The sequence below is a fragment of the Gorilla gorilla genome, chromosome 21 (genome assembly GCF_029281585.2).
Source record: "Gorilla gorilla gorilla isolate KB3781 chromosome 21, NHGRI_mGorGor1-v2.1_pri, whole genome shotgun sequence".
NCBI lineage: Eukaryota > Metazoa > Chordata > Mammalia > Primates > Hominidae > Gorilla > Gorilla gorilla.
This window is the reverse complement of record NC_073245.2, coordinates 43,209,706-43,235,950: the sequence shown is the minus strand read 5'-3', so window position 1 is coordinate 43,235,950 and position 26,245 is coordinate 43,209,706.

Sequence of the window (26,245 nt, the reverse complement as noted above, 5' to 3'; positions counted from 1 at the left end):
AACCATTGTGGAAGTCAGTGTGGCGATTCCTCAGGGATGTAGAGCTAGAAATACAATTTGACCGAGCCATCCCATTACTGGGTATATACCCAAAGGACTATAAATCATGCTGCTATAAAGACACATGCACACGTATGTTTATTGCAGCACTATTCACAATAGTAAAGACTTAGAAGTAACCCAAATGCCCAACAATAACAGACTGGATTAAGAAAATGTGGCACATATACACCATGGAATACTATGGAGCCATAAAAGATGATGAGTCCATGTCCTTTGTAGGGACATGGATAAAATTGGAAATCATCATTCTCAATAAACTATCGCAAGGACAAAAAACCAAACACTGCATGTTCTCACTCATAGGCGGGATTTGAGCAATGAGAACACATGGACACAGGAAGGGGAACATCACACTCTGGGGACTGATGTGGGGTGGGGGGAGGGGGGAGGAATAGCATTAGGAGATATACCTAATGCTAAATGACTAGTTAATGAGCTCAGCACACCAACATGGCACATGTACACATATGTAACAAACCTGCACAAAGTGCACATGTACCCTAAAACTTAAAGTATAATAATAATAAAATAAAATAAATTAAAAAAAAAACTACACAGCAGTACTCTGAGAAACTTCTTTGCGATGTGTGCACTCAACTCTCAGAGCTGAACATATCTTTTGATTGAACGGTTTTGAAAATATCTTTTTGTAGAATCTGGAAGTGGATATATGGAGCCCTTTGTGGCCTAAGGTGCAAAAGGAAACATCTTCACATAAAAATTACACAGAAGCGTTCTGAGAAATTTCTTGGTGATGTGTGCATTCATCTCACAGAGTTGAACATTTATTTTGATGGTGCAGCTTGAAACACTGTTTTTGTAGAATCTGCAAGTGGATATTTGGAGCGCTATGTGGCTTATTGTGGAAAAGGAAATATCTTCACCTAAAAACTTCACAGAAGCATTCTGAGAAACTTCTTTGTTATGTATGTATTCAGCTCACAGAGTTGAACCTGTCTTTTGAGAGAGCAATTTTGAAACTCTTTTTTTGTAGAATCTGCAAGTGGATATATGGAGCCCTTTGCGGCTTACGGTGTAAAAGGAAATATCTTCACAAAAAAACTACACAGAAGCATTCTGAGAAACTTCTTTGTGAAGGTTGCATTTATCTCACAGACTTGAACCTTTCTTTTGATTGAGCAGTTTGGAAACTTTTTTGTAGAATCTGCAAGTGGATATTTGGAACGCTTTGGGGACTATTGTGGAAAAGAAAATATCTTCACATAAAAACTACACAGAAGCATTCTGAGAAGTTTCTTTGCATGAGTGCATTCATCTGACAGAGTTGAAACTTACTTTTGTTTGAGCAGTTTGGAAACACTCTTTTTGTAGAATATGCCAGTGGATATTTGGAGCCCTTTGAGGCTTATGGTGGAAAAGGAAATATCTTCAGATAAACACTACACAGAATCATTCTGAAAAACTGCTTTGTGATGTGTGCATTCATCTCACAGAGTTGAACCTTACTTTTGATTGAACAGTGTTGAAACGCTCTTTTTGTGTAATGTGAAAGTGGATATTTGGAGTGCTTTGAGGCCTACGCTGTAAAAACTACAAAGAAGGATTCTGAGAAACTTCTTTGTGATATGTGCATTCAACTCACAGATTTGAACATATCTGTGGATTGAGCAGCTTTGAAACTGCCTATTTGTGCAATCTGCAATTGGATATTTTGAGCCCTTTGCGGCCTATGTTGGAAAAGGAAATATCTTCAGATAAAAACTACACAGAAGCATTCTGAGAAACTTATTTGTGATGTGTACATTCATTTCACAGAGTAGAACCTTTCTTTTGATTGAGCAGTTATGAAATACACTTTTTGTAGAATGTTCAGGTGGATATTTTGAGGGCTTTGAGGCCTATTGTGGAAAAGTTAATATCTTCACATAAAAACTACTCAGAATCATTCTGAGAAACTTCTTTGTGATCTGCGAATTCATCTGAAAGACTTCAACATTTCTTTTGTTTGGGCAGTATGGAAATACTCTTTTTATAGAATATGCAAGTGCATATTTGGAGAGTTTTGAGGCCTATGGCGGAAATAGAAATATCTTTACATAAAAACTACACAAAGCATTCTGTGAAACTTCTTTGTGATGCGTGCATTCAACTCACAGAGCTAAACCTCACTTTTGATTGGCCAGTTTTGAAACTCTCTTTTGTAGAATCTGCAAGGGAATATTTGGAGTGCTTTGAGGTGTTTTGTGGGAAAGGGAATATCCTCACATAAAAACTACACAGAAACATTCTGAGAAACTTCTTTGTGATGTGTGCATTCATCTCACAGAGTTGAAGCTTTCTTTTGATTGTGCAGCTTGGAAACACTGTTTTTGTAGAATCTGCAAGTGGATATTTGGAGCACTATGTGGCCTATTGTCGAAAAGGCAATATCTTCACACAAAAACTTCACAGAAGCATTCTGAGAAACTTCTTTGCTATGTGTGTATTCAACTCACAGAGTTGAACCTATCTTTTGATACAGCAGTTTTGAAACTCTCTTTTTGTAGAATCTGCAAGTGGACATTTGGAGCCCTTTGCAGCTTATGGTGTAAAAGGAAATATCCTCACATAAAAACTACACAGAAGCATCCTGAGAAACTACTTTGTGATGTGTGCATTCATCTCACAGAGTTGAACTTTTCTTTTGATTGTGCATTTTGGAAACACTGTTTTTGTAGAATCTGCAAGTGGATATTTGGAGCACTATGTGGCCTATTGTCAAAAAGGAAATATCTTCACATAAAAACTTCACAGAAGCATTCTGAGTAACTTCTTTGTTATGTGTGTATTCAACTCACAGAGTTGAACCTATCTTTTGATACAGCAGTTTTGAAACTCTCTTTTTGTAGAATCTGCAAGTGGACATTTGGAGCCCTTTGCAGCTTATGGTGTAAAAGGAAATATCCTCACATAAAAACTACACAGAAGCATCCTGAGAAACTACTTTGTGATGTGTGCATTCATCTCACAGAGTTGAACTTTCCTTTTGGTTGTGCAGTTTGGAAACACTCTTTTTGTAGAATCTGCAGGTGGATATTTGGAGGGTTTTGAGTCTTATGGTGGTAAAGGAAATGTCGTCACATGAAAAATACACAGAGGCATTCTGAGAAACTTCTTTGTGACGTGTGGATTCACCTCCCAGAGTTGAACCTATCGTTTGATTAAGAAGTTTTGAAACTCTATTTTGTAGAACATGCAAGTGGATCTTTGGAGCCATTTGCGGCCTATGGAGTAAAAGGAAATATCTTCACTTTAAAACTACACAGAAACATTCTGAGACACTTCTTTGTGACGTGTGCATTCATCTCACAGAGTTGAACCTTTCTTTTGATTGAGCAGTTTGGAAACACTCTTTTTGTTTAATCTTCAAGTGGATATTTGGAGCGCTTTAAGGCCTATTGTGGAAAAGGAAATATCTTCACATAAAAACTTCACAGAAACATTCTGAGTAACTTCTTTGTGATGTGTGCATTCATCTGACAGAGTTGAACATTTCTTTAGTTTGAGCAGTTTGGACTCTCTTTTTGTAGAATCTGCAATTTAATATTTGGAGCACTTTGAGGCCTACGGTGGAAAAGGAAATATCTTCACATTAAAACTACACGAAACTATTGTGAGAAACTTCTTTGTGGTGAGTGCATTCAACTCACAGGGTTGAACTTATCTTTTGGTTGACCAGTTTTGAAACTCTCTTTTTGTAGAATCTGCAAGTGGATATTAGGAAACCCTTGTGGCCTATGGTGGAAAAGGAAATATCTTCACATAAAAAGTACACAGAAGCATTCTGAGAAACTCTTTGTAATGTGAGCATTCATCTCACAGATTTGCACCTCTGTTTTGATTGAGCAGTTTGAATCTGCAAGTGTATATTTGGAGCGTTTTGTGGCTATGGTAGAAAAGGAAATATCTTCTCATAAAAAGTACACAGAAGCATTCTGAGAAACTTCTTTGTGATGTATTCATTCTACTCACAGAGTTGAACCTATTTTTTGATAGAGCGGTTTTGAAACTATCTTTTTCAATAATCTGCAAGTGTATATTGGGAGCCCTATGTGGCCTAATATAGAAAAGGAAATATCTTCACAAAAAAATTACACAGAAGAATTTTGAGAAACTTCTTTGTGATGTGTGCATTCCCCTCAGAGTGTTGAATGTTTCTTTTGATTGAGCAGTTTGGAAACACTCTTTTTGCAGAATGTGCAAATTGCTATTTGTAGCACTTTGAGGCCTCTGGTGGAAAAGGAAATATCTTCACATAAAAAATACTCAGAAGCATTCTGAGAAATTTCTCTGTGATCTGTGCATTCAACTGAGAGGGTTGAATCTATCTTTTGATTGAGCAGTTTGAATGTCTCTTTCTGTGGAATCTGCAAGTGGATATTTGGAGCCCTTTGCGGCCTATGGTGGAAAAAGAAATCTCATCACATAAAAACTACACAGAAGCATTTTGAGAAACTTTTTGTGATGTGTGCATTCATCTCACGGAGTTGAACCTATCTTTTGATTGAGCAGTTTTGAAACTAACCTTTTGAAGAATCTGGAATGGGTATTTTGAGGTCTTTGCAGCATATGGTGCAAAAGGAAATATCTTCACATAAAAACTACACAGAAGCATTCTGAGAAACTTCTTTGTGATGAGTGCATTCAACTCACAGAGTTGAAGCTACCTTTGATTGAGCAGTTTTGAATCTCCCTTTTTGTAGAATCTGCAAGTGGATATTTGGAGCCCTTTGCGGCCTATGGTGGAAAAGGAAGTATCTTCACATAAAAACTACACAGAAGCATTCTGAGAAACTTCTTGGTGTTGTGTGTATTCATCTCACACACTTGAACCTATCTTTTGATTGAGCAGTTTTGAAACTCTCTGTTGGTAGAATCTGAAAGTGGATATCTGGAGCGCTTTGGTGCCTATTGTGGAAAAGGAAATATCTTCACAAAAAAACCACATGGAGACATTCTGAGAAACTTCTTTGTGATGTATACATTCATCTCACAGAGTTGAACCTTTCTGTCGATTGAGCAGTTTTCACATTCTTTTTATAGAATCTGCAAGTAGATATTTGGAGCGCTTTGAGGCCTATTGTGGAAAAGGAAATATCTTCACAGAAAAATTACACAGAAGAATTCTGAGGAAGTTCTTTGTGATATGTACATTTATCTGACAGAGTTGAACATTTCTTCTGTTTGAGCAGTTTGGGATCACTCTTCTTATAGAATCTGCAAGTGGATATTTGGAACTTCTTGAAGCCTATGGTGTAAAAGTAAGTATCTTCACATAAAAACTACACAGAAGCAGTCTGAGAAAATTCTTTGTGATGTGTGCATTCTTCTCACAGAGTTGAACCTATCTTATGATTGAGCAGTTTTGAGACACTCTTTCTGTAGAAACTGCAAGTGGATATTTGGAGCGCTTTGAGGCCTGTTGAATAAAAGGAATTATCTTCATATAAAAACTACACAGAATCATTCCAAGAAACTTCTTGGTGATGTGTGCATTCATAACAAAGAGTTGAACCTTTCTTTTGGTAGAGCAGTTTTGAAACACAGTTTTTGAAAATCTGCAAGAGGATATTTTGAGCGCTTTGATGCCTACTGTGGAAAAGTAAATATTTTCACATAAAAACTACACAGAGGCATTCTGAGTAACTTATTTGTGATGTGTGCATTTATCTCACCAGTTGAACCTTTCTTTTGATTGAGCAGATTTGAAACACTCTTTCTGTAAATCTGCAAGTTGATATTTTGAGCACCTTGAGGACTATAGTGGAAAAGGAAATATTTTCACATAAAAACTACACGGAAGCATTCTGAGAAACTTCTTTGTCATGTGAGCATTCAACACACAGAGTTGAACCTATCTTTTGAAAGAGCAGTTTTGAATCGCTCTTTTTGTAGAATCTGCAAAAGGATATTTGAATACCTTGCGGCCTATGGAGGAAAAGGAAATATCTTCAAATAAATACGACACAGAAGCATTCTGAGAAACTTTTTTGTGATTGTGCATTCATCCCACAGAGTTGAAACTATCTTATTATTGAGCAGTTTTGAAACACTCTTTTTATAGAATCTGAAAGTGGTTACTTGGGGCACTCTGGGTCCTAATGTGGAAAATGAAATATCTTTACATAAAAACTACACAGAAGGATTCTGAGAAACTACTTTGTGATGTGTGCATTCATTTGACAGATTTGAACCTTTCTTTTGATTGAGCAGTTTTGAAGCACAGTATTTGTAGAATCTGCAAGTGGATATTTGTAGCTCTTTGAGGCCTACTGTGGAAAAACAAATATCTTCACATAAAAACCACACAGAGCCATTCTGAGAAACTTCTTTGTGATGTGTGCACTCATCTGACAGTGTTGAAACTTTCTTTTGATTGAGCAGTTTTGAAACACTGTTTTTGTAGAATCTGCAAGAGGATATTTGGAGCACTTTGAGGCCTATTGTGGAAAAGGAAATAATTTCACATAAAAACTACTCTGAAATATTCTGAGAAACTAATTTGTGATGAGTGCATTCATCACACAGATTTGAACTTTTCTTTTGATTGAGCGGTTTTGAAACACTCTTTTTGTGGAATCTGCAAGTGGATATTTGGAGGAATTTTAGGGCTAATTTTGGGAAAGGAAGTATCTTCACATAAAAACTACACAGCAGCATTCTGAGAAACTTTTTTGTGATGTATGCATTCAACTCACAGAGCTGAACCTATCTTTTGATTGAACAGTTTTAAATTTCACTTTTTTTATTATCTGCAAGTGGACATATGGATCCGTTTGTGGCCTATGGTGCAAAAGGAAATATCTTCAAATAAAAACTACACAGAAGCATTCTGAGAAACTTCTTTGTGATGTGTGCATTCATCTCACAGAGTTGAAGCTCTCTTATCATTGAGCAGTTTTGAAACACTCTTTTTGTAGAATCTGCAAGTGGATATTTGGAGCACTTTGCGGTCTATAGTGGAAAAGGAAATACCTTCACATAAATATTTGTCGGAAGCATTCTGAGAAACTTCTTCTTGATGTGTGCATTAATCTCACAGAGTTTAATCTTTCTTTTGATTGAGCAGTTTTGAAACACTCTTTTTGTAGTATCTGCAAAGGGATACCGGGAGAGGTTTGAGGTCTATGGTGTAAAAGGAAACATCTTCACCTAAAAACTAGAGAGAAGCATTCTGAGAAACTTCTTTGTGGTGTGTGCCTTCATATTACTGTCTTGATCCATTCTTTTGACGGAACAGTTTTGAAACACTCTTTGTGTAGAATCTGCAAGTGGATATTTGGAGCACTTTGAGGCCCATTGTGGAAAAGGAAATGTCTTCACATAAAGACTAGACAGAACCATACTGAGAAACTTCTTTGTGATGTGTGCATTCATCTCACTGAGCTGAAACTTTCTTTTCATTGAGCAGTTTTGAAACACTCTTTTTATAGAGTGTGCAAGTGGATATTTGGAGCGCTTTGATGCTTATGGTGGAAAAGCAAATATCTTCACATAAAAACTACAGAGAGGCATTCTGACAAAGTTCTTTGTGCTGTGTGCATTCAACTCACAGAGTTGAAACTTTCTTTTGATTGAGCAGTCTGAAACACTCTTTTTGTAGAATCTGCAAGGGGATATTTGGAGCGCTGTATGGCCTCTGGTGGAAAAGGAAATATCTTCACATAAAAACTAGACAGAAGCATTCTGAGAAACTTCTTCGTGATGTGTGCATTCATCTCACACAGTTGAACCTTTCTTTTGATTGAGCAGTTTTGAAACACTCTTTTTGTAGAATCTGCAAGTGGATATGTGGAGCACTTTGAGGCCATGATAGAAAAGGAAATATCTTCACATAAGAACTAGACAGAATCATTCTAAGATACTTTTTTGTGATGTGTACATTCAACTCACAGAGTTGAACATTTCTTTTGATTGAGCAGTTTTGAAACACTCTTTTTGTAGAATCAGCAGTTGGATATTTAGAGCACTTTGAGGCCTATTGTGGAAAAGGAAATATCTTCACATAAAAACTACACAGAAGCATTCTGAGAAACTTTTTTGTGATGTGTGCATTCAACTCACCGAGTTGAACATGTCTTTTTATTGAGCAGTTTGGATACATTCTTTTCTTACCATCTTCAAATTTGTGTTTGAACAGCTTTGAGGCCTATAGTGGAAAAGGAAATATCTGCACATAAAAACTAGACAGAAGCATTTGGAGAAACTTCTTTGTGATGTGTGCATTCATCTAACAGAGTTGAACCATTCTTTTGATAGAGCAGTTTTGAAACACTCTTTTTGTAGAATCTGCAAGTGGATATTTGGATCTCTTTGAGGCATACGGTGTAAAAGAATATATCTTCCCTTAAAAACTAGCCAGAAGCTTTCTGAGAAAGTTCTTTGTAATGTGTGTATTCAACTCACAGAGTTCAACCTTTATTCTGATTGGGCAGTTTTGAAACACACTTTTTGTAGAATCTGCAATTGGATATTTGGAGCGCTTTGTGGCCTCTTGTGGAAAAGAAAATATCTTCACATAAAAACTACAGGGAATCATTTTGAGAAACTTCTTTGCGATGTGTGCTTTCAGCTCACAGGGTTGAAACTTTCTTTTGATTGAGCAGTTTTGAAACACTCGTTCTGTAGAATCTGCAAGTGGATATTTAGAGTGCTTTGACTCCTATGGTGGAAAAGGAAATATCTGCACATGAAAACTAGACAGAAGCATTATGAGAAACTTCTTTGTGTTGTGTGCATTCATCTCACAGAGTTGAACTTTCTTTTTGTTGAGCAGTTTGGAAACACTCTTTTTTTAGAGTCTGCCATTGGATATTTGGAGCGCTGTGAATCCTATGGTGGAAAAGGACATATCTTCACATCAGAACTATAAAGCAGGCTTTCTAAAAACAACCTTGTGATGTATGCATTCATCTTACAGAGGTAAGTGTTTCTTTTCTCCTATCAGTCTGGAAACTCTGTTCTTGTACAATCTCAAAGGGGGTATTTTTGAGCACTTTGAGGCCTACTGTGACAAAGGAAATATCTTCACATTCAAAGTATAAAGAAAGTTTCTGAGATACTTCTTTGTGATATGTGCATTCATCTCACAGATTTGAATGTCTCTTTTAATTTAGCCCTTTGGAAGCAGTCTTTTTGAAGAATCTGCAAACGGATATTTGTGAGCACTTTGAGGCCTATGCAGGAAAAGAAGTATCTTCACACAAAACTATAAAGAAGTTTTCTGAGAAACTGTTTTTTGATGTCTGCATTCATCTCGCAGAGGTAAACAATTCTTTTCTTTGATCAGTTGGGAAACTCTGTTCTTGTAGGATCTGCTAAGGGACATTTTTGAATGCCTAGAGCCCTATGGTGAAAAAGATATTGTCTTCACATAAAAACTAGACAGAAACCTACTGAGAAACTTCTTGGTGATGTGTGCATTCATCTCACAGAATTGAAACTTTATTTTGATTAAGCAGTTTGGAAACGTCTTTTTGTGGAATCTGTAAAGGGATATTTCTGAACACTTTGAGGCCTATGGTGAAAGAGAAAGTATCTTCACGTAAAAACTAGACTAAAGATTTCTGAGAAACTGCTTTGTGATGTATGCATTCATCTCAGAGTTCATCAATTCTTTTGATTGAGCAGTTGGGAAACCATCTTTTTGTAGAATCTGCAAAGGGATATTTGTGAGCACTTTGAGGTCTATGGTTAAAAGGAAATATCTTCACATAAAAACTATAAAGAAGGTTTGTGAGAAACTTCTTTATGATGTGTGCATTCATCTCACAGAGTTGAACCATTCCTTTGACTCAGTGGTTTCAAAACAGTCTTTTTTTAGGATATGCAAAGGGATATTTTTGAGCACTTTGAGGCCCATGGTGAAAAAGGAAACACTTTCACATAAAAATAAGATAGAAGCTTTCTGAGAATCATCTTTTTGATATTTGCATTCATCCCACAGAGGTGAACCTTTCTTTTGATGAGCATTTTGGAAGCAGTATTTGGTAGAATTTCCAAAGGGTTATTAGTTAGTGTTTTGTGTCCTATGTTGGAAAAGGAATTATTTTTACATAAAAACTAGACAGAATATTTCTGAGAAACTGCCTTGTGATGTGTGCTTTCATCTCACAGAGGTAACCATTTCTTTTCATTGAACAGATTGGAAATTCTGTTCTTGTAAAATCTGCAAAGGGATATTTGTCAGCACTTTGAGGCCTATGGTGAAAAAGGAATTCTCTTCACATAAAAACTAGACAGAAGCTTTCTGTGAAACATCTTGGAGATGCGAGAATTCGTCTCACAGAGTTGAAACATTCTTTTGATTGGGCAGTTTGTAAACAGTATTTTGGTAGAATCTGCAAATGGATATTTGTGATGCTTTGAAGCCTACGGTGAAAACGAAATATTTTCACATGACAACTAGAGAGAAGCTTTCTGAGAAACCTCCTTGTGATGTGTGCATTCATCTCACAGATTTGAAACTTTCTTTGGATTGAGCAATTTGGAAAGAGTATTTTTTGTAGAATCTGTAAGGTCATATTATTGAGTGGTATGAGGCCTATGATGAAATAGGAAATATCTTCACATAAAAACTAGACAGAAGCTTTCCAAGAAACTTCTTTGTGATGTGTGCATTCATCTCATTGGGTTCAACCATTCTTTTGACTGAACAGTTTGGAAACAGTCTTTTTGTATAATCTGCAAAGGGATATTTATGAGTGCTTTGAGGCCTATGGTGAAAAAGGAAATGTATTCACATAAAAAGTATAAACAAAGTTTCTCAGAAACAGCTTTATGATGTATGCATTCACCTCTCAGAAGTAAACGTTTCTTTTCTCTGATCTGTCTGGAAACTGTTCTTGTAGATTCTGCAAAGGGATATTTGTGAGTGCTTTGAGGCCTATGGTGAAAAAGGAAATATCTTCACATAAAAATTAGAGAGAGGCTTTCTGAGAAACCTCTTTGTGATGTGGGCATTCACCTCACAAAGTTGAAACTTACTTTTGATTGAGCAGTATGGAAACGGTCTGTTTGTGGAATCTGCAAAGGGATATTTTTGAGAGCTTTGAGGCCAATGGTAAAAAAGGAAATATATTCATATAAAAGGCATAAAGAAAGTTTCTTAGAACCAGCTTTGTGGTGTGCATTGATCTCAGAGAGGTAAACGTTTATTTTCTATGATCAGTCATGAAACTCTGTTCTTGTAGAATCTGCAAAGGGATATTTGTGAGTGCTTTGAGGCCTATGGTGAAAGAGGAAATTTCTTCACATAAAAACTAGACAGAAGCTTTCTTAGCAGCTTCTTTGTGATGTGTGCAATCATCTCACAGAATTGAACCATTCTTTTGATTGAGCAGTCTGGAAACCATGTTTTTATAGAATCTGCAAGGGATATTTGTCATGACTTGGAGTGCTATGGTGAAAAAGGAAATATCTTCACATAAAAATTGGACAGAAGATTTCTGAGAAACCTCTTTGAGATGTGTGCATCCAACTCACAGAGTTCAACCATTTATTTGATTGAGCAGTTGGGAAGCAGATTTTTTGCAGAATCTACAAAGGTATATTGCTGAGCACTTTGAGGCCTGTGGTGGAAAAGGAAATATCTTCACATAAAAACTAAAAAGGTTTCTGAGAAACTTCTTTGTGATGTATGCATTCATCTCATGGAGTTGAACTATTCTTTTGATTGAGCTCTTTGGAAACAATCTTATTGTAGAATCTGCAAAGGGATATTTTTGAGCACTTTGAGTCCTAGGGAGAAAAAAGTAATATCATCACATAAAAAGTAAAAAGAAGGTTTCTGAGAAACAGTTTTGTGATGTGTGCATTCATCCCACAGAGAAAAACGTGTGTTTTCTTTGATCAGTGTGGACATTCTGTTCTTGTAGAATCTGCTAAGGGATATTTGTGAGCAGATGGAGGCCTATGGTGAAAAAGGAAATGTCTTCATATAAAAATTAGACAGAAGCCTCCTGCGAAACTTCTTAGTGATATGTGGATTCATCTCACAGAGTTGAAACTTTCTATTCATTGAGCCGTTTGGAAACAGTCTTTTTGTAGACTCTGCAAATGGATATTTGGAGCACTTTGAGGCCTATGGTGAAAAATGAAATATATTCACATAAAAACCAGACTGAAAGTTTCTGAGAAACTTCTTTGAGATGTGTGCATTCATCTCACAAAGTTCAATAATTCTTTTTATTGAGCAGTTTGGAATAATCTTTTTGTAGAATCTGTGAAGAGATATTTGTGAGGGCTTTGAGGCCTATGGTGAAAAAGGAAATATCTTCACAGAAAAACTATAAAGAAGGTTTCTGAGAAACCTCTTTGTGATGTGTGCATTCATCTCAGACAGTTCAAACTTTCTTTTGATTGAGCAGTTTGGAAACAGTCTTTTTAAATATTATTCAAGTGGATACTTTTGAGCACCTTGAGGCTCATGGGGAAAAAGGAAACATTCACATAAAAACTTAATAGAAGCTTTCTGAGAAACCACTTTTTGACTTGTGCATTCATCTCACAGATTTGAACCTTTCTTTTGATGAGCAGTGTGGAAACAATCTTTTTGTAGAATCTGCAAAGGGACAATTTTGAGTGCTTTGCATCCTGTGGTGGAAAAGGAGATACCTTCACATAAAAACTAGACAGAATGTTTCTCAGAAACTGCTTTGTGATATGTACATTCATCTCCCAGATGTGTCTGTTTCTTTTCATTGAGAAGATTGGAAACTCTTTTCTTGTAAGATCTGCAAAGGGATATTTGTGAGCCCTTTGAGGTGGATGGTGAAAAAGGAAATATCTTTACATGAAAACTACACAGAAGCTTTCTGAGAAACATCCTGCTGATGTGAGCATTCACCTCACAGAGTTGAAACATTCTTTTGATTGATCAATGTGTAAAGAGTCTTTTTGTAGAATCTGCAAGGGGATATTTGTGAATGCTTTGAGGCCTATGGTGAAAAAGGAAATATCTTCACATAAAAACTAGAGAGAAGCTTTCTGTGAAACCACTTTGTGGTGTGCATACATCTCACAGAGTTGAACCCTTCTTTTGATTGAGCAATTTGGAAGAAGTAATTTTGTAGAATCTGTAAAGAGATATTTGTGAGCACTTTGAGACCTATGGTTAAAAACTAGACAGAAGCATTCTGAGAAACTGCTTCATGATGTGTGCATTCATCACACAGAGTTGAACCTTTGTTTTGATTGAGCCGTTTGGAAACAGTCTTTTTGTAGACTCTGCAAATGGATATTTGGAGCACTTTGAGGCCTATCATGAAAAAGGAAATATATTCACATAAAAACTAGACTGAAGGATTCTGAGAAACTTCTTTGAGCTGTGTGCATTCATCTGACAGTGTTCAATAATTCTTTTTATTGAGTGGTTTGGAAACAGTCTTTTTGTAGAATCTGCAAAGGGATATTTGTGAGGTCTTTGAGGCCTATGTTGAAAAAGGAAATATCTTCACAGAAAAACCATAAAGAAAGTTTCTGAGATACTTCTTTGGATGTGTGCATTCATCACACAGAGGTGAAATATTCTTTGGATTAAGCAGTTTGCAAACAGTCTTTTTGTAGAATCTGCAGAGGGATGTTTGTAGCGCTTTGAGGCCTATGGTGAATAAGGAAATATATTCACATAAAAACTAGACAAAAGTTTTCTGAGAAACTTTTTGTGATGTGTGCACTTATCTCATAGAGTTTAACATTTGTTTTGATTGAGCAGTTTGGAAACAGTCTTTTTGTAGAATCTGCAAAGGGATATTTAGGAGCAAGGTGAGGCCTATGGTGGAAAAGGAAATATCTTCACATAAAAACTAGAAAGAAGCATTCTGAGAAGCTGCTTTAAGATATGTGTACTCATCTCACAGAGGTAAACATTTGTTTTCATTGAGCAGTTTGTAAACTCTGTTATTCTAGAGTCTGCAAAGGGATATTTTTGAGTGCTTTGAGACCCATGTTGAAAAAGGAACTATCTTCACATAAAAACTAGTGAGAAGCTTGTTGAGAAACTACTTTCTGATGTGTGTATTCATCTAACAGAGTTGAAACTTTCTTTTGATTGAGCAGTTTGGAAACAGTCTTTTTGTAGACTCTGCAAAGGTATATTTGGGAGTTCATTGAGGCCTATGTTCAAAAAGGAAATATCTTCAAACAAAACTGAGAAGGAAGTTTTCTGAGAAACTTCTTTGTGATGTGCATATTCGTCTCACAGGGTTGAACCATTCTGTTTATTGAGCAGTTTGGGAACAATCTTTTTGTAGAATCTGCAAAAGGATATCTGTGAATGCATTGAGGCATATGGTGAAAAAGGAAATATCTTCACATTAAAAGTAGAAATAAATTTTCTGAGTAACTCATTTGTGACATGTGCATTTATCATGCAGAAGTAAAAATTTCTTCCCATTGAACAGTTAGTTTTTATGTGAAGATATTTCCGTTTTCACCATAGACCTCAAACCGCCTACATATATCCCTTTGCAGATTCTACAAAAATACTGTTTCCAAACTGCTTAATCAAAGAAAGCTTCCACTCTGTGAGATGAATGCACACATCACAGAGAAGTTTCTCAGAAAGTTTCTGTCTAGTTTTTATTTGTTGATACTCCCTTTTTCACCAAAGACCTCAAACTGCTCATAAATAACCTTTGCAGATTCTACAAAAAGACTGTTTCCAAACTACTCAATCACAAGAAAGCTTCAACTCTGTGAGGTGAATGCACACGTCACAAAGAAGTTTCTCAGAAAGCTTCTGTCTAGTTTTTATTTGAAGATGTTTCCTTTTTCAATATAGGCCTCAAAGTGCTCACAAATGTCCCTTTACAGATTTTACAAAAAGACTGTTACCAAACTACTCAACTGAAACAAAGCTTCAGCTCTTTGAGATGAATGCACACATCACAAAGAAGTTTCTCAGGAAGCTTCCATCCAGTTTTTATGTGAAGATATTTCCTTTTTCACCATAAGTCTCAAAGCATTCAAATTATCACTTTGCAGATTCTACAAAAAGACATTTTCCAACCTGCTCTATCTAAAGAAAGGTTTAACTCTGTGAGAAGAATGCACACATCAAAAATAAGTTTCTCAGAATGCTTCTGTCTAGTTTTTATCTGAAGACATTTCCTTTTTCACCATAGACCAAAAAGGGATCCCAAATATCACTTTGTACATTCTGCAAAGGACTGTTTCCAAACTGCTCAATCCAAAGACAGATTCAACTTTTGGGATGAATGCACACATCACAACGAAGTTTCTTGAAAGCTTTTGTCTAGTTTTTGTGTGAAGATATTACTTTTTTCACCATAGGCTTCAAAGGGCTCACAAATATCGCAAAGCAGATTCTACAAAAAGACTCTATCCAAACTGGTCAAGGAAAAGAACACTTCTAATCTGTGAGATGAATGTGCACATCTCAAAGAATTTTGTCAGAAAGCTGCTGTCTAGTTTTTATGTGAAGATATTTTCATTTTCACCATAGACCTGAAACTGCCTATATATAACCCTTTGCAGATTCTACAAAAAGACTGTTTCCAAACTGCTCAATCAAAGAAAGCTTCTACTCTGTGAGATGAATGCACATATCAGAGAGAAGTTTCTCAGAAAATTTCTGTCTAATTTTTATTTGTCGATACTCCCTTTTTCACGATAGGTCTCAAACCGCTCATGAATAACCCTTTGCAGATTCTACAATAGGACTGTTTCCAAACTGCTCAATCAAATGAAAGTTCAGCTGTGTGAGATGAATGCACACATCAAAAAGAAGTTTCTCAGAACATTTCTGTCTGGTTTTTATGTGAAGACACTTCTTTTTCACCATAAGCCTCAAAGCATTCCCAAATTTTCCTTTGCAGATTCTATGAAAAGACTGTTTCCAAACTGCTCAATCAAAAGAAAGCTTCAATTCTGTGTGATGAATGCACACATCATAATGAAGTTTCTCAGAAGACTTCTGTCTAGATTTTATTTGTGGATATTTCCTTTTTCACAATAGGCCTCAGAAAGCTCACAAATATCGCTTTGCATATTCTACAAAAAGACTGTTTCCAATCTGCTCAATGAAAGAAAATTCAACTCTGTGAGATGAATGCATGCATTGCAAAGTGGTTTCTCAGAATGCTTCTGTCTGGTTTTTATATGAAGATATTTCCTTTTTCATCACATGCCTCAAACCACTCAAAAACATCCATTTGCAGATTCTCCAAAAAGACTGTTTCCAAACTGCTCAATCAAAATAAAGATTCAAGTCTTTGAGAAGCATACACCCATCACAAAGAAGTTTCCCAGAAAACATGAGTGTAGTTTTAATGTGAAGATATTTCCTTTTTCACCATAAGCCTCAAAGCGTTCACAAATATCACTTTGCAGGTTCTACGAAAAGACTGTTTCCAAACTGGTGAATCAAAAGAAAGTTTCAACCCTGTGAGATGAATGCACACATCACAAAGAAGTTCTTCAGAAAGCTGCTGTCTACATTTTATTTTTTGATATTTCCTTTTTCACCATTGGATTCAAACCCCTGAAACATATCACTTTGCAGATTCTACAAAAAGACTGTTTCCAAACTGCCCAATCAAAAGAAAGTTTCAACTCTGTGAGATGAATGCACACATCACAAAGAAGTTTCACAGATAGCTCTTATTATTTTGAGATACACCCCATCAATACCTAATTTATTGAGAGTTTTTAGCATGAAGGGTTGTGGAATTTTGTAAAGGCCTTTTCTGCATCTATTGAGATAATCATGTGGTTTTTGTCTTTGGTTCTATTTATATGCTGGATTACATTTATTGATTTGTGTATATTGAACCAGCCTTGCATCCCAGGGATGAAGCCCACTTGTTCATGGTGGATAAGCTTTTTGATGTGCTGCTGGATTCGGTTCGCCAGTATTTTATTGAGGATTTTTGCATCAATGTTCATCAAGGATATTGGTCTAAAATTCTCTTTTTTGGTTGTGTCTCTGCCTGGTTTTAGTATTAGGATGATGCTGGCTTCATAAAATGAGTTAGGGAGGATTCCCTCTTTTTCTATTGATTGGAATAGTTTCAGAAGGAATAGTTCCAGTTCCTCCATGTACCTTTGGTAGAATTCGGCTGTGAACCCATCTGATCCTGGACTCTTTTTGGTTGTTAATCTACTGATTACTGCCACAATTTCAGAGCCTGTTATTGGTCTATTCAGAGATTCAACTTCTTCCTGGTTTAGTCTTGAGAGGGTGTATATGTGGAAGAATTTATCCGTTTCTTTTAGATTTTCTAGTTTATTTGCATAGAGGTGTTTGTAGTATTATCTGATGGTAGTTTGTATTTCTCTGGGATCGGTGGTGATATCCCCCTTATCATTTTTTATTGCATTTATTTGATTCTTCTCTTTTTTCTTCTTTATTAGTGTTGCTAGTGGTCTATCAATTTTGTTGATCCTTTCAAAAAACCAGCTCCTGGATTCATTAATTTTTTGAAGGGTTTTTTGTGTCTCTATTTCTTTCAGTTCTGCTCTGATTTTAGTTATTTCTTGCCTTCTGCTAGCTTTTGAATGTGTTTGCTCTTGCTTTTCTAGTTCTTTTAATTGTGATGTTAGGTTGTAAATTTTGGATCTTTCCTGCTTTCTCTTGTGGGCATTTAGTGCTATAAATTTCCCTCTAAACACTGCTTTGAATGTGTCCCAGAGATTCTGGTATGTTGTGTCTTTGTTCTCATTGGTTTCATGCTGCTATATGGACACATGCACGTGTATGTTTATTGCGGCACTATTCACAATAGCAAAGACTTGGAACCAACCCAGATGTCCAACGATGATAGACTGGATTAAGAAAATGTGGCACATATACACTATGGAATACCGTGGAGCCATAAAAAATGATGAGTTCATGTCCTTTGTAGGGACATGCATGAAATTGGAAATCATCATTCTCAGTAAACTATCACAAGGACAAAAAACCAAACACCACATGTTCTCATTCATAGGTGAGATTTGAACAATGAGAACACATGGACACAGCAAGGGGAACATAACACTCTGGGGACTGTTGTGGGGTGGGGGAAGGGGAGAGGGATAGCATTAGGAGATATACCTAATGCTAAATGATGAGTTAATGGGTGCAGGACACCAGTGTGGCACATGTATACATATGTAACTAACTTGCACATTGTGCACATTTACCCTAAAACTTAAAGTATAATAATAATAAAACAAAATAAAATAAAAAGAAAGTGCACATCACAAAGAAGTTTCTCAGAAAGTTTCTTTCTAGTTTTTATGTGAAGATATTTCCTTTTTCACCATAGTCCACAAAGTGCACCAAATATCTTTTGCAGATTGTACAAAAAGAGTTTTTCCAAACTGCTCAATCAAAAGAAAGGTTCAACTCTGTGAGATGAAAGCACAAATCACAAAGAAGTTACTCAGAATGCTTCTGTCTAGTTTTTAAGTGAAGGTATTTCCTGTTACACCATGGGCTTCAAAGGGCTCACATATATCCTTTTGCAGATTCTACAAAAAGACTGTTACAGAACTTCTCAATGAAAAGTATATTTCAACTCTGTGAGATGAATTCACACCTAAAAAATAAGTTTCTCAGAATGCTTCTGTCTAGTTTTTATGTGAAGATATTTCTTTGTCACCATAGGCCTCAAACAGCTCAGAAATATCCCTATGCAGCTGTTACAAAAAGACTGTTTCCAAACTGCTCAATGAAAAGAAAGATTCTACTCTCTGAGATGAAAATACATATCACAAAGAATTTTCTCAGAAAGTTTTTATCTAGCTTATATGTGAAGATATTTCCTCTTTCAGCATAGGCCTCAATGGGCTCAAAAATATCTCTTTTCAGATACTACAAAAGGCCTCTTTCCAAACTGCTCTATCAGAATAAAGTTTCAACTCTGTGAGATGAAAGCACACATCACAAATAAGTTTCTCAGAATGTTTTTCTAGTTTTTATGTGAAGATATTTCCTATTTCACCATAGGCCATAAAGGTCTCACAAATATCCCTTTGCAGACTCTACAAAAAGACAGTTTCCAAACAGCTCAATCAAAAACAAAGGTTCAACTATGTGAGATGAATGGACACATCACAAAGAAGTTTCTCAGAAGGCTTCTGCCTAGTTTTTATGTGAAGATATGACTTTTTCACCATAGGCCTCAAACGGCTAAGAAATATCCTTTTGCAGGTTGTACAAAACGACTGTTTCCAAATTGCTCAATGAAAAGACAGGTCCAACTCTGTGAGATGAATGCACATATCATAAAGAAGTTTCTCAGAATGCCTCTGTCTAGTTTTTATGTGAAGATATTTCCTTTTTCACCATAGGCCTTAAATGGCTCCCGAATATCCCTCTGCAGATACTACAAAAAGACTGCTTGAAAACTGTTCAATCAAAGGAATGCTACATCTCTGTGAAATGAATGCACACATCACAAAGAAGTTTCTCAGAATGCTTCTGTCTAATTTTTATGTGAAGATATTTCCTTTTTCACCACAGGCCTCAAAATGCTCCAAACATCCATTTGCAGATTCTACAAAAAGACTGTTTCCAAACAGCTACATGAAAAGAAAGGTTCAACTCTGTGAGATAAATGCGCACATGAAAAAGAAGTTTCTCAGAATGCTTCTGTCTAGTTTTTATCTGACATAGTTATTTTTCACCATAGGCCTCAAACCGTTCAGAAATATCCCTTTGCATATTGTACAAAAAGACTGTTTCCAAACTGTCAAATGCAAAGAAAGGTTCAACTCTGTGAGATGAATGCACACATCACAAAGAAGTTTCTCAGAATGCTTCTGTTAAGATTTCATGTGAAGATATTTCCTTTTTCACCATAGGCCTCAATGGGCTCAGAAGTATTACTTTGTAGATTCTACAAAAGGTCTGTTTAGAAAACTGCTCAATCCAAAGAAAAGTTCAACTCTGTGAGATGAATGCACACATCTCAAAGAAGTTTCTCACAATGGATCTGTCGAGGCCTTCTCTGAAGATATATCCCTTTTAACCATAGGCCTTAAGCTGCTCATGAATATCCCTCTGCAGATACTACAAAAAGACTGTTTCCAAACTGCTGCATCCAAAGAAATGTTCAACTCTGTGAGATGAATACACACATCACAAAGAAGTTTCTCAGAATGCTTCTGTCTGGTTTTTATGTGAAGATATTTCCTATTTCACCATAGGCTGTAAAGGGCTCACAAATATCCGTTTGCATATTAAAAAAAAAAGACTGTTTCCAAACTGTTCAAACAAAAGAAAGGTTCAACTCTGTGAGATGAATGCACACATCAGAAAGAGGTTTCTCAGAATGCTTCTGCCTGGTTTTTATGTGAAGGTATTTCCTTTTCCACCATAGGACTCAGTGGGCTCAGAAATATCCCTTTGCAGGTTCCACAAAAGGGCTGTTTAGCAAACTGCTGAATCCAAAGAAAGATTCAACTCTGTGAGATGAATGCATACATCACAAAGAAGTTTTGCAGAATGCATCTGTCTAGTTTTTATGTGAAGATATTTCTTTTTTCACCATAGGCCTCAAAGTGCTCCAAATACCCATTTGTAGATTCTACAAAAAGAGTGTTTCCAAACTGCTCAATCAAAAGAAAGTTTCAAACCTGTGATACGGAAACAAACATCACAAAGTAGTCTCTCAGAAAGCTTCTGTCTATTTTTTATGTGAAGATATTTCCTATTTCACCATGGACCCTATAGGGCTCACAAATTTTTTTTGCAAATTCTACAAAAAGACTGTTTCCAAACTGCTCAACCCAAAGAAATTTTCAACTCTGTGAGATGAATGGACACACCACAAAAAAGTTTATCAGAATGCTTCTGTATACTTTTTATGTGAAGACATTTCTTTTTCACCCTAGGCTTCACTGGGCTCAGAAATATCCCTTTGCAGATTCTACAAAAGGACTGTTTCCAAACTGCTCAATCAAAGGTAGGTTCAACTCTGTGAGATGAATGCACACATCACATAGATGTTTCTCGCAATCCTTCTGTCTATTTTTTAGGTGAAGGTATTTCCTTTTTCACCATAGGCCTCCAAGCACTCAAAACATCCATTTGCTGATTCCACAGAAAGACTGTTTCCAAACTCCTCAATCAAAGAAAGATTCAACTGCATGAGATGAATGCACACATCACAGAGATGTTTCTCACAATGCTTCTGTCTATTTTTTATGTGAAGGTATTTACTTTTTCACCATAGGCCTCAAAGCACTCCAAACATCCATTTGCTGATTCCACAAAAAGACTGTTTCCAAACTGCTCAATCAAAAGAAAGGTAAAACTCCGTGTGTTGAAAGCACACATCACAAAGAAGTTTCTCAGAAAGCTTCTGTTTAGTTTTTCTTTGAGGATATTTCCTGTTTCACCATGGGCCATAAAGGGCCCAAAAATATTTTTCGCAGATTCTACAAAAAGACTGTTTCCAAACTGCTCAATCCAAAGAAAGGTTCAACTCTGTGAGATGAATGGACACAAGACAAAGAAGTTTCTCAGAATACTTCTGTCTAGGGTTTATGTGAGATATTTCCTTTTTCACCATAAGCCTCAAAGCACTCCAAATATCCATTTGCAGATTCCACAAAAAGACTGTTTCCAAATTGCTCAATGAAAGGAAAGTTTCAACTCTGAGGTGAAAGCACACCTCACAAAGAAGTTTCTCAGAATGTATCTTTCTAGTTTTTTTGTGAAGATATTTCCTTTTTCAACATAGGCCTCAAAGCACTCCAAGTATCCATTTGCAGATTCTATCAAAAGACTGTTTACAAACTGCTAAATCAAAGAAAGTTTCAGCTCTGTGATATGAATGCAGGCATCACAAAGAAGTTTCTCAGAAAGCTTCTGTTTAGTGTTTATCTGAAGATATTTCCTTTTTCACCATAGACCTCAAAGCTCTCCAAATATGCATTTCCAGATTCTATAAAAAGTCTGTTTCCAAACTGCTCAATGAAAAGAAAGGTTCAACTCTGTAAGATGAAAGCACATATCACAAAGAAGTTTCTCAGAATGTTTCTTTCTAGTTTTTTTTTGAAGATATTTCCTTTTTCACCATAGGCCTCAAAGCACTCCAAATATCCATTTGCAGATTCTACAAAAAGACTGTTTACAAACTGCTCAATCAAAATAAGTTTTCAACGCTGTGAGATGAATGCACACATTGCAAAGTAGTTTCCCAGAAAACTTCTGTTTAGTTTTTATGTGAAGATATTTCCTTTTTCACCATAGGCCTCAAAATGCTCAAATTATCCATTTGCAGATTATGCAAAAAGAGTGTTTCCAAACTGCTCATTCAAAAGAAACACTTAACTCTTTGAGATGAAAGCACTCATTAAAAATAAGTTTCTCAGAAAGCTTCTGTCTAGCTTTTATGTGAAGATATTTCCAATATTACCAAAGGCCTCAATCAGCTGAGAAGTATCCCTTTGGGGATTCTACAATAGGACTGTTTCCAAAGTGCTCTAGCAACAGAAAGGTTCAACTCTGTGAGATGAATGCACGTATCACAAAAAAGTTTCTCAGAAAATTTCTGTGTAGTTTTTATGTGAAGATATTTCCTACTTCACCATAGGCCTCAAAGGGTTCACAATTATCCCTTTGTAGATTTTACAAAAAGACTGTTTCCAAATATCCAATCAAAGAAATGTTCAACTGTGGGAGATAAATGCAAACCTCACAAAGAAGTTTCTCAGAATTCTTCCATCGAAATTTTATGTGATGATATTTCCTTTTTTACCATAGGCCTCAAAGTGCTCCAAATATCCATTTGCAGATTCTACAAAAAGAGTGTTTCCAAACTGCTCAATCAAAAGAAAGGTTCAACTCTGTGAGATGGAAGCACACATCACAAAGAAGTTTCTTAGAAACCTTCTGTCTAGTTTTTATGGGAAGATATTTCATATTTCACCATAGGCCTCAATGGGTTCAGAAATATACTTTGCAGATTCTACAAAAGGACTGTTTACAAACTGCTCAATCCAAAGAAAGGTTCAACACTGTGAGATGAATTCACACATCACAAAGAAGTTTCTCAGAAAGCTTCTGTCTAGTTTTTATGTGAAGATATTTCCTTGTTCAGCATAGGCCTCAAACTGCTCTCAAACATCACTCTACAGATACTACAAAAAGACTGTTTCCAAACTGTTCAATCAAAAGAAAGGTTTAACTCTGTGTGATAAATGCACACATCACCAAGAAGTTTCTCAGAATGCTTCTGTCTAGTTTTCACGTGAATATATTTCCTTTCTCATGAAGGCCTCAAACCACTCCAAATATCTATTTGCAGATTCTACAAAAAGATGGTTTCCAAACTGCTCAATGAATAGAAAGGTTCAACTCTGTGAGATGGAAGCTCACATCACAGAGAAGTTTCTTAGAAACTTTCTGTCTTGTTTTTATTGGAAGATTTTTCATATTTCACCATAGGCCTCAATGGGTGCAGAAATATACCTTTGCAGATTCTACAAAAGGATTGTTTACAAACTGCTAAATCCAAAGAAAGGTTCAACACTCTGAGATTAATTCACACTTCACAAAGAAGTGTCTCAGAAAGCTTCTGTCTAGTTTTTATGTGAAGATATTTCCTTGCTCACCATAGGCCTCAAACTGCTCGCAAACATCCCTCTACAGATACTACAAAAAGATAGTTACCAAACTGTTCAATCAACAGAAGGGTTCAACTCTGTGTGGTAAATGCACACGTCACCAAGAAGTTTCTCAGAATGCTTCTGTCTAGTTTTTATGTGAAGATATTTCCTTTCTCACGAAGGCCTCAAACCACTCCAAATATCCATTTACAGATTCTACAAAAGATGGTTTCCAAACTACTCAATGAATAGAAAGGTTCAACTATGTGAGATGAAAGCACGCATCATAAAGAAGTTTCATAAAATGTTGTTTTCTAGTTTTTATGTGAAGATATTTCCTTTTTCACCATAGTCCTCAAAGTGCTCGAAATATCCATTTGCAGATTCTACAAAAAGTGTGTTTTCAAACTGCTCAATCAAAAGAAAGGTTCAACTCTGTGAGATGAAGGCACACATCACAAATAAGTTTCCAGAAATCTTCTCACTGGTTTTTATATGAAGATATTTCCCATTTCACCATAGGCCTCAATGAGCTCACAAATATCCCTTTGCAGATTCTACAAAAGGACTGTTTTGAAACTGCTCAATCAGAAGAAAGATGAATGCATACATCACAAAGAAGTTTCTCAGAATGCTTCTGTCTAGTTTTTGGGTGAAGATATTTCCTTTTTCACCATAGGCCTGAAAGCGCTCACAAATATCTCTTTGCAGATTCTACAACAGAGTATTGAAATTGACTAATCAAAAGAATGCTTCACATAAAATCTCTAGAAGAAAACCTAGGCAATACCATTCAGGACAAGTTAGGTATGGGCAAGTACTTCATGTCTAAAACACCTAAAGCAATGCCAACAAAAGCCACAATTGACAAATGGGATCTCATTAAACTAAGGAGCTTCTGCACAGCAAAAGAAACCACCATCAGAGTGAACAGGCATCCTACAGAATGGGAGAAAATTTTTGCAAACTACTCATCTGACAAAGGGCTAATATCTAGAATCTACAATGAATTCAGACAAATTTACAGGGAAAAAACAAGCAACCCCATCAAAAAGTGGGCGAACGATATGAACAGACATTTCTCAAAAGAAGACATTTATGCAGCCAATGAACAAATGAAAAAATGCTCATCTTCACTGGCCATCAGAGAAATGCAAGTCAAAACCACAATGAGATACCAACTCACACCAGTTAGAATGGCGATCATTAAAAAGTCAGGAAACAACAGGTGCTGGAGAGGATGTGAGAAATAGGAACACTTTTGCACTGTCAGTTGGAGTGTAAACTAGTTCAACCATTGTGGAAGTCGGTATGGCGATTCCTCAGGGATCTAGAACTAGAAATACCACTTGACCCAGCCATCCCATTACTGGGTATATATCCAAAGGATTATAAATCATGCTGCTATAAAGACACATGCACACGTATGTTTATTGCAGCATTATTCACAATAGCAAAGACTTGGAACCAACGTAAATGTCCAACAACGATAGACTGGATGAAGAAAGTGTGGCACATATACATCATGGAACACTATGCGGCCATAAAAAATGATGAGTTCATGTCCTTTATAGGGACATGGATGAAGCTGGAAACCATCATCTCAGCGAACTATCGCAAGGACAAAAAATAAAACACCACATGTTCTCACTCATAGTTTGGAGTTGATCAAAGAGAACACATGGACACAGGGAGGGAAACATCACACACTACACACCAGGGACTGTAGTCGGGTGGGGTGAGGGGGAGGGATAACCTTAGGAGATATACCTAATGCTAAATGATGAGTTCATGGATGCAGCACACAAACATGGCACATGTATACATGTGTAAGAAACTTGCACGTTGTACACATGTTCCCTAAAAATTAAAGTATAATAATAATAAAAGTAAATAAATAAATCCAGAGCTCCAAAAAAAGAGAAGAATGATTCAACTCTATGAGAAGAATGCACACATCATCACAAATAAATTTCTCAGAAAGCCTCTGTCTACATTTTATATGAGGATATTTCCTTTTTCACCATAGGCCTCAAAGCACTCACAAATATCCCTTTGCAGATTCTACAAGAAAAGAGTTTCCCATCAGCACAATGAAAAGAAACGTTTACCACTGTGAGATGAGTGCACACATTACAAAACAGTTTCTCAGAAACCTTCTGTCTAGTTTTTATGTGAAGATATTTACTTTTTCCCCATAGGCCTCAAAGCACTCACAAATATCCCATTGCTGATTCTACAAAAAGACTGTTTCCAAACTGCTCAATCAAAAGAATGCTTAAACTGTTTGAGATGAGTGCACACCTAACACAGAAGTGTCTCAGAAAGCTTCTGTCTAGTTTTCATGTGAATATATTTCCTTTTTCACCATTGGCCTCAAAGTGTTAACAAATATCCCTTTGCAGATTCTACAAAAAGACAGTTTCCAATATATTCAATCAACAGAAAGTTTCAACTCTGTGAGACTAATTCACACATCACAAAGCAGTTTCTCAGAAACCTTCTTTCTAGTTTTTCTCTGAAGATATTTCCTTTTTCACCATAGGCTTCAAAGTGCTCGCAAATATCCTTTTGCAGATTCTACAAAAAGACTGTTACCAAACTGCTCAATCAAAAG